At 34.3% G+C, this 14,472-nt stretch overlaps 1 non-coding gene across 1 annotated transcript; it reads left to right on the forward strand.

Moving 5' to 3' along the window:
* Positions 1-5,364: 5,364 nt before the first annotated feature.
* Trnat-cgu (transfer RNA threonine (anticodon CGU)) lies at positions 5,365-5,437 on the forward strand. The gene has a single exon. It is a non-coding gene; the product is annotated as a tRNA-Thr (tRNA).
* Positions 5,438-14,472: the final 9,035 nt, after the last annotated feature.

Below are 14,472 nucleotides of genomic sequence, written 5' to 3' on the forward strand. Positions count from 1 at the left end.
ATAGTCACATTTTTGTCAACATGACAAAAATAATAAAATCCAAGTTTAAGAGATATATATGATTGTCTCAATTGGTGTAGTTACAGGTATTGTTGCAATAAATTGAACATTTCTCCAATAACGGGATTTTATAGTTGTATTATAAAGGAAGCATTTTCTTAGTTATTTAGTTCTTTTTAGCAAGTATAAAACTAATATATGATTATGTTTTACTTTTTAAAATTTTAGATGCTTGTTTTAATTTTAATAAACAATTATATTTTTATTTGAAATTTATCTTTCATGCTTGAAAAAATTTTGAGGAGTAAATGAATTTATGAAATAAAAGAGGACTAAAGACTTTTTTTAGAGTTAGCCTAGCCCTTGAATTTCCATTTGAGGAAAACATTCCCAGGTGATTTCCTAACGTAATACATGCAATATGACCACTACTCAAATCCGAAATTCTTAAACCTCAGTCCAGCATTGTTGGGCCTTTCCGCATGACTTTTTTTTATATATAGTATTCCTATTTCTTATTATTTATATTTGAATACTGTCTAAATGGTAGTGCTATTTTATGTCTATTAAATTGACTGAAAAATCCAAAACTCTGTGTGTTGGCCTTTTGGTCAGAAGTACAATTTACCTTAGTTATAAACACAGTGTATCAGTAAAAGAAACCTGCCCCCGCTACCAAGTTTTCTAAATCTGTGTGTATTAAAAGACTCCAGGGGGGGCACTAATATTTTGAACAGAAAACCATGTGGGATATAGTCAGGAATAGATTATATAGTGTTGGTTATTAAATACATAAATATGAATGGACATGGAAACACACATTCACTTTTTTAAAAGCACATGGACCTACCTCACAAGTGGTGGTAGCCTATGTTTTTTCATGCTAATGTTTTCTCTTGGCATGGATAATTGAGAATTTATATATATGCACATATCCTATTCCTATGGAAATGAAAATACTGTTCCATCCTGAAAACATTAAACAAGGTTTTGATTAACACGGATCAGAAATAACATTGGAAAAAGCACTAGATGTAGAATTTTAAGTCTTGCATTCAAATTTTAATGACCACTTACTGGCTCTTGAAGGGGATTTATAAATTACAGAAATAAAAAAAAAATTATAGACTTTAAGTAAAAAATTCTGACAAATGAATACGAGAAGAGAAGCAAGGGTTTTTTACTGGGACAGGATTTATACTTCCACACCCGTTTATTTGTAAAATGCTGGCTGCTAAATAAAGGGCCTTCTCATTGATAATGGTTACACCAATCTGGATACTTTTGCTGACATTTCTTTATTTTTTCCAAGAAGCTACATTTAGAGAAGTTTCAAAGATGACTGTCATTTGTGGCACTTTATTCTTAAACTGACTGAATAGCCAAATTACTTGCTTAACACCACTTGTCCATATGGATTACTTAATGAAGTTTAATGTAGTAGTTATTCTGTCTTTGTTTTATTTACTTCAATTATTTATATAATGTCCTTATAGCCTGAAGTTATCATATCACAAAAGGTATTATATTAAAAATTTATTACTTGATAAATAATTATGTCCTATTATTCCCCTCCATATGACATACAATCCAGAGAATGAAATTTATTCATTCCTCTAAGGATGAAGTTTGATGGCAGATGAACAAATACTGATTTTTATTAGTAAAATAGTTTTCATCTAAAATGTAAACATATAAAAAAAACATTTTCTCCAACTGAAAACTGCTTAAATGCTTTGAAAGGTTATGAGGCATTCAACTTGTTCACCCATCAGAAAGTCAAACTGTTCAAATTTGCAAAAGATAAGATTTTTATGTTCTGTTACTACTGATAATTGCCCACAGATACTGTCTTGTGCTACTAATAATCATTAATAAATGAGGACAGTTGGGTAGCATTCTAAACCAATCAATTTAGCATAAATCTCTTTTAAATGACCTGTTTTAGAGGGTTGACAATTACATGCTTAAGGTGTCACCTGAGGAAATGCAAGTAAAAAACCTTTGAGTCATTTTATTAAAGCATGACTCTTATACAAAGGTAGTATAAACATGTGTCAAAGATACATTTGATTATTAATAAGGGTGCCAGTAAAATGGTTAGGTGCCTCTAGGAACATATGAGATATACACACATTATATTATAGGTATACTTTGTATGTGCATGTGTAAATATGAATATACACATATGTATACTTATATTCTCTATATACACACATACATATTCTATATATATGCATATGTGTGTAGAGATAGCTCTCTATTTCTATAGAGAGAGATGGAGAAAGATATTGAGAAAGAGAGAGATTGAGATTGATTTATATTAAGTCAGCCAGGAAAGAAAAGTCTTGCTAAATAAATTTACTCACCAAGAGACAAAACTGATTAATATCCTACAGGGCAATAAAACTATAATCTTTTAGGTTATCTTTTCTGAGAGAAATCATTTGCACCTCTACTGGAAAAAAATCTATATCATTGACAGGTAATTCACAGAAACTGGCCCTTAATCAAAAATAACTAGTAAATCAAACAATAGTATATCCTCTCGAGAATTAGATAATCCTCAGGTAGTCCTGTTAGAAAATGTTCCAATATGATATTGAAATGCCATACAGGGATGGCTTTCACCTACTTAGAATTTGATACAATTTTCTGTAGCAGTATTAATTTCTTTCCCTAGTATTTCAAGACTGCTTTCTGTAGTTCTAACATTACCATGATCTAATGAAATTCCCTATTTGAATTCGACTGCTTAGCATCACAGAATATATATACTTGCATGAGGAAATTTTTTTTTCCCAGAAATTTTCCAGGACGTGCAGAATTTTAATGTCAGAGAAGGGCCTTGATCTTAATGCATGTTCCAACAGCAGGGAGACAGGAATTGACTGTATATGAATATAATGTACTAAAATATAAAAGCCCCCAAGTATCTTCCTATACATAGTGAGAAACCCTGAAAAAAGTGAACACTTTTATTATGAATGTTGTCCATAGCATTTATGAGTATTTTCAATTTATGTTGTACTTTGTTCATTTTTCATAACTTACTTTCTTTTTGCCCTGTTGCCATCAACTAGTCATTGCTGGATGAATTTGTCCATGCTATGCTTTGAGCCCTTCATTTCAGGGTCACTCTCGGTCCACAAGATTCACAACTGTGTTTGCATACTGCTCTGTATTTTGTTTATCGCACAAGGTACATTTTCCTTTTTAGAATAAAAGTACTATATGTGAGATCTGAAGTTTGAATGTGAGATTTATTTGAACCTATAAAGGGAAGAACTAATGTCCTTCTCTCCATAAAGTTGAAAGCATAAGTCTATAATGTATTGTTTCTAAAAGGAATTTATATTAAAAATATTGCAATAAGAGGTTACAGAATAGCAAATTGAAGGGCATATGTGGAAGGTTTTGCCTGGGGGAGTGAAAGTAAATAACTTTAAATCATTTTATCAAAAGAATGCTGTTACCACTAAAAACCAAAGAAAGAATAATAAATGAGAATTTAATACACTTGACCTTTAGACTGTTAATAGTTGATACATATAATCCCAAATCACTGGAGCTTTTTATTCTTCTACATTTACTTTTTATATAAAAAAACTGACTTTAAAAACATAATCTTAGATTTATAGAAAAATTGATATGATAGTACAAAGTTTTTTATACCTCATACCTGGTTTCCCTGCTTGATGTCTCACATTATTTATCATAATTAATAATTAATGAACTAATATTGATATATTAGCTAAAGTCTGCACATTATTCCGTTTTCCTTAGTTTTAAGACAGTGTCTTATTTCTGTTAAAAGATTTCATCTGAGTGCAGGGGTGCATGCCTGTAATCCTAGCGAGCCCAGAAGTTTAGGCAGGAGAATCACGAGTTCAAAGCCAGCCTCAGCGAAAGCAAGGCACTAAGCAGCTCAGTGAGACCCTGCCTCTAAATAAAATACAAAATAGGGCTGGGGATGTGGCTCAGTTGTTGACTGCCCCTAATCAATCTTAGGTACTGTCCCCACCAAAAAAAAAAAAAAAAAGATGTAATCTAGGATGCCACATTAAATTTAGTTGTCCCGTCTTCTTATAGTCCTCTTGGCTTGATTTGTTTTGGATGAGCAGTTTTAAACACTGCCCAGGTGTTCCTGGTCAGAATTTTTTTTAAAATAGAATACTTCTTAACTGGAATTTGATATTTTCTTCATGGTTAGACTGGGATTACGAGTTTTGGAAGAAGAACACAGAGAACTGCCACTTTCATCACCTTACATAGGGGACTTGCTATTTATATGACTCATCATTGTTGATATTAACCTTGGTTACCTTGCTGAAGCAGTGTGTTTGCCAAGTTTCTCCACCGGCAGTTACATCTCCATCCCCCACCCCCATGAATTCCTTAGAAGCAAGTTACTAGGCACAGTCCACACAGAAGGAGAGAGGAGTTCTTATATCATTTCTTTGACAGCAGAGTATCTATATAAATTATTTAAACTTATGCATGGGAAATTTGTCTCTTCTGTGCCTTTTTCTTTTGGTATCAGAGACTGAACCTAAGGGTATTTAATCATTGAGCCACATTCTCAGCCCCTTACTGTATTTATTTAGATACAGGGTCTCACTGAGTTGCTTAGGGCCTCACTACATTGTTTAGGCTGACTTTGAACTCATGGTCCACCTGCCTCAGGCTCCCATGCTGCTAGAATTATAGGCATGTGCCACCACACTTGTCCTTCTACTCCATTTTTAAATTCAATATTTAGTCATGGAGTTCTGGAAGTATGGACTCATGGATATTTATTTTAATGTTGTGTTATAAACCAATACTATTTTTGTTTTGCTTTGTTTAGTTTTATTGCTCAAATTGTCACAGCTTCAACCACTGAAAGATCTTTCAGTTTGCTCATGTCATTTTGACTTGCCCTCATTATGTGGGGGAGTTTTTGTTTTCATTTTAAGTACTTCTGTGCTTTTTGATACTACAAAATGATCCATGTTCATCTTGTCTATTTCCTGTGCCAGCCCTAGAAGCAGCCATTTCTCTCTGGTGATTTTATTGGAGAATGGTATCAGAAACCAAGACCTAGGGTCTAGGTTTCCTCCTTGCTGCTGAGTTGTTATTGCTTCTGGTCCTGTCAGCTGACCTTGCAAAAAAGCACATGTGTGTTTACCAACCACTGTGTACACACATATCTATGCATTTATATTAAACTAAACAGGAGTTTACGTTGATGTCTCCAACTCAGATTTTAAAACATACTTTTGATTAAGAAAAGGAATTCTTTTCCATGTAAAGGAATTACTCATTTCAAATCCTCTTTCAGTTCCAATTTTGAGTTTGCTTAAAAATTTGTTACACTGGGCTGGGGATATAGCTCAGTTGGTAGAGTGCTTGCCTCGTATGCACAAGGCCCTGGGTTCAATTCCCAATATTACCACACACAAAAAAAATAAATAAATAAAAGTTACACTAGCTCTATTTGAACATTTATTGGGTAAATACAGTTTTGCTGATTTAAGTGGGAGATTATTCTAGATGGATAACTTTATTATTGGCAATACCCTAGATATAATAATCAACTTATCCGTTTTTGTTTGATCACCACAGTGAAAGAGAAATTCTAAAAAGACAGTTTGGGCTGAGGAGAAATTAATTATATCATTAAGGTGTTTATTTCATTTTTTTGATTAGTGACAAACATATGGGGAAATTATAGCAAACAAAGCAAAACAGATAATCACTGGGTCAATGGAACAATCAGAACTGTACAAAACTGTGTTGCATCTATAACATGAATTGAATTTCTGAAGATAACTAAGAAGTGATCAGTTTCAAGGGATTCAAGAAAATCAATATAAGATGAAAATAACACTAGACTTAGGTAAGAACTTAACTTAGAGCACCTGATTTTATAATGATAGGTTAACTATCTCTCCTTTTCTCAATTATGTTGAAAATGTCCATGATGACATTTTTTTAGATGACAGGGATGCTTGAGCTCAAGTATCTAATTTGCCGCCCCCCTCTGTAAATCCTCTCCAATATGAACAAAGCCATGAAGAAAACTGTTGTTGAGCTCCGAGTTTCTAATCACAGACTTGTTTGCTGAATGACCCTGAGCTTGAAGGGTGCATGGGTTTGAGAGACAGAACAGATAGAATTTAGGAAGCGATCAGAGCAATTTTATTTTCTTAGAGAACTGACCAGAATCAGCAGGAAAAAAGCCTGCTGCATTTTGACTCAATTGTACCGTATTGATTCGACTTAATGGATCTGATTTTTTCAACAGGTCATAACACCCACAAACAGACCTGGGTCACAGAAATTGGTGTACACTGAGCTCCACTCTACTCACCTAATCTTAAAGGAAGAAGCCAAGTACTTCTTTCAGCTGACTAGCCACTTTTTTGGTGAAACTCCCTAGAGTTGCATTTATAAACTCTTTGCCCTTGGTTAGGGAGACAGTTCTCACAGAAACTGTTCCCTTCCTATGCATTTATATATGAATCAATCTTCAATTCTTTGGACTGTTTCAGAGTTATTCTTTTCTAGTTAGTGAGGAGGGCTTACCCTTCAGAACCTTATCCCTTTGTACTGGATCAGATTGTCTCTGCCTTGTTCACAGCAAATTCAGCTTATCCCACACACTAACTTCTCAGAATCTGAATACTTGGAAAGAATGATGTATGCATGCCATGGACAAGATAATTTCTAATAGATATGACAAAGGTAGGGCAATATTAAAGGTAGACACTGAACTGAATCATAATTCCTTCCCAAGTGAGGAATAAGATGGTTTTGGATTAAAGTAGAAGAAACTGAAGAATTCCACTTAGCCTCCAAACTGGAGTTTTGAAGAATATGAATGTGTCAGGTTGTGAGATAAGTGCTGGTGTTGGGTAGCGAATGCCATGTAGAATCTTAGTGGGAATGGACAAAATATCACGAGGCAACTGTTATTAAAAAGTATTTTGCAAACAGTATTAATAAAAACATCTAAGATAAGATACTTGTCTCTTTCAAATACAGCAGGTAGCCTTAGGGAAAACCAGTGACAGAATTCATAGCAATAACTCTGGGTATGCTTTTGACACAGCAAGGAAGCAGCAGGAAGGAATGAAAGTGGATTTAGTAAATGTTAAATTCAAGCAGTTAAAAAAAAAAGATTAAGTCCTACAACAATAAAAAAAAAGAAATTAAAAGAAAATATTGAATTATAAGAAAAAAAGGGTAAATAAACCCAGAAGTTGTTTTGTTTTTTTTTTTGATACTGGCATACATGACAACATAAATGAATCTCACAGATAGGCTGAATTAAACAAGCTGAATAAAAAAGAGCATGTATGGCAGGACTACATCTAGGCTGTTTTCTATCAAGCAAATAGATGGTGAGAAAAAAAAAATCAGAACATACTTGCCTGTATTTTTTGCATGTGAGTTTTGACAAGGGAAGGAGTCCAACACCCAAAATATGCCACCCTCGGGTGCTGATTATTTTCAATGGAAGGAATTTAGAGAATAGCAGTTGCGGGAAGAGGCTTAACTTTGGTGTCTCCTTCTCTGCTTAAAGTCCAGACCTGCTGAAAAAGAAGACCTCACCTTTGGTTCCTTTCCTGAGTTGCAACCTGAACACTAGACAGACTTTTGTCACACTGTTATAGTGCTGGGACCTTCCAAGAAAGGGAGGCACTGCAAGGACCTCCTCTTAAAACACAGATTCTTGTGATCAAGTCAGAAAGATTTCAGACATAGTCGCTCAGAGTAACAAGAATGAGTTAATTGAAGGAATAGAAAAAGGGAAAGGGATGCTCTCAAGGGAGAGAGTGGGTTCTCTCAGAGAGGAGAGGGCAGTGTGCCTCTCCTGCACTCCAGTTTTATTGGGGATACCAGATAAGTTTCCAGAGAGTCCCACCCAGGTCCACCTTTTGACTTTTTAAAAAATATTTTTATTAGTTGTTGATGGACCTTTACTTATTTATTTGCTTTTATGTGGTGCTAAGAATCAAACCCAGTGCCTCACACATGCCAGGCAAGCGCTGTACCACTTAGGCACAACCCCAGCCCTAACTCTTGACTTTTGACTGACAACAGGGTAACATCAGACTTTCAAGTCCCCACTGCCATGGCCTTGGCCTTGGCCCAGTCCCATGACTAGTTCTAACTAGATTCTCAACTATATATTCTTTCAGAATTTATGGTTAGGAGGAACTACCCTTACCTCTCAGAGTTTCAGGATCTGGTCCTTCAGGGTGACTTGGGTTCCTCTTATTGACCTTAATTTGGGCATGCATTTCTTCTGCAGTGAAAAGGTTGCTAAGGACTGTGACATAGCCTGTCTACTGAGGCTAGGCAGGGCTGCAGGTAAATTGCTTCTTGCAAAAGAAAGCACGTGGGGGTCAGCACAGTGGACCCATTTTATAGAATTATTCTCTTAACCTCATGTTCCCATCATCCTCATCTGTTTGTTTCCTAGTATACTGTTAGTGGTTTTCCATTTTGGTCCCAATTAATATCCCAAAGAGGAACATTTACCATCCAGTATCTGTACTGTTGAATCAATGAACTTTATCCCAGGCCACTTACTTTTCCCTAAGCCCATTGAATTCCCTAAACAATTTAAATTATCCCTTTAAAAATTATATATGTCCTTTATTCCTTCTCTCCTCTATAGAAAAGGTATATATACACCTGGATTGTGTTGGGCTAGTGGGTAAATACATTTTGTAATTGCCTCTCTACACATAATAAACTTAAGTATATTTTCTTCTATTTAATCTGTTCAATTCAGTGAACAGTCAGAGGGTGAAGGGCAGCCTTTCCTTTTGTTCCTACATCTGGGAAGGAGTATATGGGAACTTCTTAGGGTGATGAAAATTTTCTTTATTTTGTTAGGAGTGTTGATTGTAAGTATGTATTTGTCAAATTTCATCAAAGAAGACTTAAGTTTTAAGAAACTATTGTACATAAATTTTACTTAAAAACAAACCAACCCATAAACAAAGTTCTTGTTAACAAGCTTACCTTTTTTTTTTTTTTTTGGTGATACCAACTAACAAATTTGAAACTAATCTATGCCTTTCCCTGGACTGGATAAAATTAGTTGAAACAATATGGAGGGGATAGTGTTTTGGCTCAGTGGTAGAGCATTTGCTTAGTATGTGTGAGGCACTGGGTTTGATTCTCAGCAATGCATATAAATAAATGAATAAAAGAAAGGCCCATCAACATCTAAAAAATTTTTTAAACAAAACAATATGAATAATGGGATCCCATTTTCACTTCAGAACATATGCATAAAAATACTGAAAAGGTGAGAAGGCAAATGTTGCCTGTGGTATTGAATTGGACTTGGAACTCATTAAGTTAGACATAGAAATAAATATAAAAATAGTTTCTAAAGATTTTCCAGGTCCCTTTATCAAAGGAATTAGGGGCAAGGACATATATATATATATATATATATATATATATATATATATATATATATATATATATATATAGCAATGAGCATATGTAACATACAGATCTTAGTATCTTAAGTACTATTTTTCACTAAAGGAAATCTGGTTTCCTTAGGAAAACCCAGATGTCAGTCCTGGGGGAGGAAAATTAGGAAATGAGCATGAATTACTTCATTCTATTCAGAAGTAAGCAAATGCTCAACAATCCTAGAGACAGATCAAAAGATAAAAAGAGAGCCTGAGCAGAGGCATGGAGCACAACCCTTGCCCCCCTCTGCTGAGCATATAGGAAGACAGGCAGTGGGAGGCATTGCTGGGCAAGTCTCCATAGGAGCACATCTCTAACAATTACTGGCCCAACGGAATCACCAACAGGAGCATCCCAAATGACATTTAATTAACAAAAACTCCACCATGGCAAATCAAGATAGAGACCACAAAAGAGAGAATCCCCCAAAATATGCAAGTAGCCTTAGAAAAATTCACAAAGAGGAGTATGATAAGCAACAGAGAAATTCTCTTCACAAATGTATCAAAGCAGGTCTGGACTCATCTTCTTTTTCTTCTCATATACCTGGGATAGAAATCATAGAGGAGATAACTTCCAGACACATTGATGGAGTCCAAGGGCGATCCTGTTAACACTTCCAAATGAAAGCATATAGTGTACAGAGAATCCTCAAACTCTACAGACACACTCTTACAGCAAGTAAAAGTGAAATGGCTGCTGAAAACCAAGTCTGTGATGGATGATACAGAAGAAGTCCTATTAGAACATTAATAAATCTAATGAGGTCCTCCTCTTGTATCATAAAATGAAACCTAAAGATAGAAATAACAGGTACTTTCCTACAAACTACTGCAGTAAAATCTACTGACTGGTGAGAAGAGTGATAGGTAAATAGAAAAAGTATTCTTTTTCTCCCCCCCCCCCCACTTGTAATTCTGTTTTCTAATAGAGAAAATTTCTTTACAAGTTAAGGTTGTTTGGATGTATACCTTTCAGGAAAAGGTTGCAATTTCATGAGGAATTTCCTGTAAACCACAATTCAATACATTGGTGAGGACATGTGAAAACAAATTTAGAAACAGGAAATAGTTAACAGAGCTAATGAAAAAGCAATATAATTTGAAACTTAAAGAAAAAGAACACAGCATCAAGGGACTTTTGCTGGCTAACTCCAGGATAAGTTAGAGATCAAAAGAAATAACGATAGAAATGGATTATAACTAATTTAATACAATAAGAATCCATGAATCCATATAGATATAAGTATATGGGAAAGAATTAGCGTGCTTCCTTACAGAATGCTAATACAGAAAGAGTATTGACTTGAAGGAGTGATTGACTTGAAAAGCATTTAACAATGTTAAAACAAGTAAATGTTTCAAGGGATTTAGGATATATACATAGTCTCAAATTGTCAAATTACATGTTAATTACAAAAGGATAAACAATTACTCAGAAGTGGAGAAAGTCTGCAGATGTTACCAGAGTGATCAAAGCTAATCAGCATCACTGCTTTGGAAAAAACAACTAACTTTGTATTACTCCTTATATTTTGCACTGATAATGGCTCCACATCACTTTTGTGATAATAGCACCAACATGAATAACACAAACCTGATCATGAATAAAGATCAGACAAACTTGCATTGAGGCATATTCTATAAAATCACTGCCCTGCCCTCTTCACAATTTTAGGGTCAAGAAAAGTCAAGAAAGGCCAAGGAATTCTTTCAGATTCAAGAAGAATTAAAGTAATATATTAAAGCAATGCTATAAAAATGACTGTGATATAAATAGATTTTAATATAGAGTATGGATTCTATACCAGTGTGCCAATGTCTACCTTCCTAATTTTAACAACTATATTATGGTTAAGGAGGAAAATATCCTTTCCAGGAAATATACACCAAAGTGTTTAGAGAAAAATAGGTATGATATCTTCAATGTACTCATAGATGACTCATTAAAAAATAGCAGAATGTAGAACAGTAGTAGAGATCCATATATACTTTATATATATATATATATATATATGAACATATACATATGCATGCAAAGTAACACAGCAAATGGAGCAAAATGTAAATAATGGTGAATTTGACTAATAGGCATATAGGAGTTTCTTATCGTACTCATTTGATTTTTAGATAAGATATTTTTTAAAAGTCATCAAATAAGTTTTCAAGTTTATAAAAAAAGAGATAATAGTCTCTACATAATTTAATGCAAACTAAAAGGAAATAAATAAGTTTAAGAATGAGAAAGAAAATATATGCATACCCAGTGACTACTAAGAGGTGAAAATAATAACAGTACAACTCTATTTATAAATTTGAAAATAATTTTCTGGAAATTTTAGATGGAATTTAAAGTAGCAACAAAAATTATTTGCTGAATATTAATTGAATGAAAAATGCTCATGGTATATAGGTTTAAAAATAAAAAGCAGTTTATAAATACACTGACTCTAGTTTTAAAAAAATAGATATAAAATCAGAATTGGAACATATATGTAAAACAATTTGATAACAGTGATTATTTCCATGTAGATAGATTAGGGCATTTTATCTTTGGGGTCTTTCTGCATTTTCCAAATCTTAGGCAAGATTGTGTGTTACTTTTTCAATAGCTACAAAAAAAAAAAAAAAAAAAAAAACCCTCTCAATAAATCTTACAAAATATCTAAGAAAACAAATTAGAAAAATATGTGCAATGCCTCTGGAAACTGAGGATTAGAATTCATCATATATCAGAATCTTGGAAGGATTTATACTAATTACAAGCAGATGTTAAGATTTAAACAACTCTAATCATAGCCAATGAACGCTTGACCTTTTGCCCTGGAACAGAGCAGTGGGGAATGCACACAGCCCTCTGACAGGAAGAGGGTCAACAACCGGCAAGCTGGCTGGACACTGCCTTCTCATTGCAGATGCTTTCTGAGGGAGAAAGTTCCTCTCCCCGGCCCTATGGTAACCTATTCTTTGCACACTGGTCTGAAGACCTGGAATATTCTCTGGGTGGATACCTTATCTCCACAGTTTTGCTTTCTAGTTTAGAGGCCAGAAATCTCCAGCATCAGAAAAGCTGAGAATGACAGAGAAAGATAATCACAATTTCATTTGGTATATCACCTAGAGGGTTAAATCTATTATTAAAATATGTCTATATAACAGAATAAAATTACAAAGAGGGAACCCATTTTTTTTTAAAGATGAGTACAAGAAATGTGGAGAAGGAAAAGGAGACAGCTACAACAAAGTCTGCTAAAGAGTAAATATAATTTAGGTGGAACATTAATTTTTTGGTTAAATTCTCCCATGAAAAGATAGACTAACATTTGTTTAAAAAATAAAAATCTATCTTTATACTAAGAACCAAGAGGTAAAATAAAGGGAGGAAGAAAGATATATTAGGAAAGTGGAAATTAAAACACACACACACGCACACACACACACACACATACACACATATTCTGTGATATTAATATTGATATACCAGAATTCAAAAGTATTCAACAAAGAGTAATTATAGTGATTGGATAAAATTAAAATTGGTGTAACAACCACTAACATTTGTTTACCAAATAGCAAAGAATAGAGATTTTGTACAGATTACCAATGTAATTATACATGTATATGATATTCTATACCTATATAAAACACTATACATATCTAAAATTTCTTATTTTCTTACACACATAGGACCATTATGAAAATTGATCAGACACTGAGCATATTTAAAAAAATCAAGAAACTAAATTTGGCAAGTATGCTTTTTCACTAAAATGTAAAAACTAAAATCAATAACAAAGAAAACAGGATAAACTTACTTGCTATATAGTGAAAACCACCCTTTAAGATGATCTCAAGAATAGGATTTTTAAGATGAAATGTAAAACCCCAAGAGAGTAATAGAAAAGATAACATACCAGATAAAAACCTGAAAGGATACAATTCAATCTCTATTTCATGCAGAGAATGCCTCGTGCAGAAGTCCTGATACTTCATTGAGAAAGAAATACTAAGTTGAATAAAATAAGTATTCAATTTGGCAAACTGGGGAAAGAAAAAATAAAACAAGGAAATTAAAATATAAAAGGAGAAGAAAATTGTTAGAGGTAAAAATTGAAATTAGAGGGTACATTTGTTAGTTTTTATTGTAGAACAAACCATTCCCAAACTGAAATTTGCTTACAAAAAACACATTTACGTGATGATATATTAGTCAGCTCTATGTTGTTGTGACCAAAATCCTTGAGAAGACCAACTTACAGGAGGAAAAGTTTATTTGGGGCTCATGTTTTCAGAGGTTCAGTCCAAGGTCAGCTGACTCCATTGCTTCGAGCTGGAGGTGAGGCAGAACATCGTGGCAGAAGGGAGCAGAGGAAAGTAGCTTATTTCATGGCAGCTGGGGAGGAGAGAGAGAAAAAAAGAGGAGAGGGGAGGAAGGGGAGGGAAAGATGGAGAAGTGACAAGAGGGGCCAAGATATAATCCCCAAGGGCACACCCCCAGTGATCTGGCTTCCTCCAGCCATACCTCACCTACCCACAGTTTTCACTCAATTAGTTCATTCAAATTAGGATGGACTAATTAAATTATGGCTCTCGTGTTACCACAGGAGCTTTTGGGGGTATACTTCATATCCAAACTGTAACCGCTGTCAACAGTTTGGCCATATCCTTAGGCTTAAGGATTAAACCAGATGATTTTTCTGTTCTGAATTGGAACATGGTCTTTGTCAGACTCTAGATGTGCAATTAGCTGTTAGACCAGTTGATGCTGGTTGGTTTTGAGATCTCAGCTGACTTGGAATGAGATGACTGAGGTGTCTTTCCACTTGGTTTCTCAGTCTTTGTTTATCTGCCTTACTGTGTTCAAATGGGAGTCCTGAGTCCTTGAGCAAGAGCAAGAACCACATATCTTTTTGGAGTACAGGCTCTGAACTCATATTACACCATTTCTGTCACATTCTATCTGCCAAAGCAAATCACAAGTCCA

This window comes from Marmota monax, unplaced genomic scaffold (assembly GCF_021218885.2).
Source record: "Marmota monax isolate L192 unplaced genomic scaffold, Marmota_monax_Labrador192_F-V1.1 WCK01_AAM20220418_F8-fsc00321, whole genome shotgun sequence".
Classification (NCBI taxonomy): domain Eukaryota; kingdom Metazoa; phylum Chordata; class Mammalia; order Rodentia; family Sciuridae; genus Marmota; species Marmota monax.